Below are 2,126 nucleotides of genomic sequence, written 5' to 3'. Positions count from 1 at the left end.
TCCAGTGATTTAAAACACAAAATGAAAAATATATATCATAAATTCATTATCATTTGTAATCGTAACTGCATTTATTACTTATCTCATTCCTGCTAAGTTTAAAATCTAATTATGTCGCCACCAACATGGCAACTTGTCTCGACAGGGTTGTTTCTGTTAAATTCAAATTGGTATTGTTCTTAGCAATCTTCATCCCAGGAACATCTCTAAACCAGTAGAACCGATAGGCATCTAGTCATGACAAACTCGTTTTATGTTTATCTGTAAACTATATATAACACTATCTATTGAAGATCTCTTGTTTTTCAAAAAGTTAGGATCAAATTTGAGGAGGCAGAATTGATGGCTACTTCTCGCCAATTGTTCGATCACGTACAGAGACACTCTGTCTTTACAGCACTTTCCAAAATTAAATGGTTTCTCTATTTCCTCTTTCTACTATGATCTAACTGAAACCATGGAAACAGGCGACAGTGTGCCCCGTTACCATAATGTCACACAAACCTCTCTTTTAATGTTTTAATGTATCAAAACTTTTGCAAACATCCCTGTTAATCCTCTTAAATCTCCACAGTGGTCCTCAACGACGATTTCTATACAGTTAGGCCATTAGAAGCTTTCTATTTTATGTATGTCCTAACACTTTAAAACTTCCACGAAACTGACATTGTTGCACTTATTACTCAGAAAACCTGGAAGAGTTACCGGAAATTCTTGATTCAATCAGCAACTCCTACACTTCCTTCTCTATATTAATGACCTACTTATAGTAATTTATAACTGCACACACGCACACTCGCACACGCACGTCAATGTGTAAGTGATACAAGATTCATCATTCATTTTTTTAATGTTTCATTCACAAGTGTCATTGACTGAATCTATAAACAACTCCCATCAAACGTTCACTGAAAATAATATTCAGCGGAACATCCGTCGACCACCACAAGATATCAATATACAATGCTGTGTAAGGGAAATCTTTCCTATAAATAAACAGCAAACAGATAAAGCCATCGATAAAAACACGAAGCATGACTACCATATATGAATGCCATAGCAAGGCTACATAGAATGGCAAAATCTTTAATTTATAACTTTTACCTCTGAGCTCAAATTCTGTTAAAGTTGACTTTGAAGACAATGACGTTTTATAGTTCCAAAAATACAAAGGATAAAATCGTGTTAGTTCGCTTTCTCAACAAATAAGCTTTATCGTTCGATGATAGAGACCTCTACTCAGCGAAATGAGAAGCAACTCATTATATTCAATATAAAGGTCGCATCCTTTCCTCTTTTCAGGCTCATTATGCCAAACTTCTTGGGTCTAAATTCCATCTTGACATCAGCAGTAAAGCAGTGGACCGTATTCACCGAGTAACTCATTTGTACCTCATCCTTGCCATACGGCTTCAAATCAACCATGAAGAAGAGATGGTTGATTCTTGTGTTTTCCTTTTAACTGATTCACTTTCCTCAAGATCAGAGAGGTCATGCGAAGAACAAAAAGCAATGGTGATAAACTATCTCCTTGGAACATACCTCACCTGATGCTCAGGGTGCCCAAGCTTTGTCCGGATGACGATGTCAACTCAGGTTTCCAACCCACCATACTTCTCTTCAGAAAACATGTTTCGTTCTTTGCAATTCAAAACATAACACTCAATGATCCACGAATATCGAGTCATATCGTAGATTTGTGATAGTCAACCCAGGCCATTCCCAGATTTGTCTTGCATTACCATTTTATCAATAATTAGTTTTTGATATCTCGCCTTTTCCTCCGACAACTCTTCTGTTCCAATGGTAAAAGAAATGTAATTATTACCACGAAATTTGTACATTTCTTCTACAATCTCACCTGACAGTAACTTCCACATTAATGAAAGGAAAGAAATTGGTCTATAATTGTCGGCAGCATTTCCTTTCGATACATTTTTCAAGCACAACAGGTAAACCACCTGGAATTTCTTCTTCTCCATTGATCAATGCATTAAATTGCTCTGCAGTCAATTTATGGTTTCAACTGAACGTTTTATCCAAAATCCCTGGATACTATCAGGTCCTGCTGCTTTTCAATTGCTCATCTTTTTGCTCATATTTCTGATGCTGTCCTCAGTAAAGGA

This window comes from Octopus bimaculoides, chromosome 7, assembly GCF_046866305.1.
Source record: "Octopus bimaculoides isolate indiv1 chromosome 7, ASM4686630v1, whole genome shotgun sequence".
Taxonomy (NCBI): Eukaryota; Metazoa; Mollusca; class Cephalopoda; order Octopoda; family Octopodidae; genus Octopus; species Octopus bimaculoides.
The sequence above is the reverse complement of the archived record's forward strand: the minus strand, read 5'-3'. Positions refer to the sequence as shown.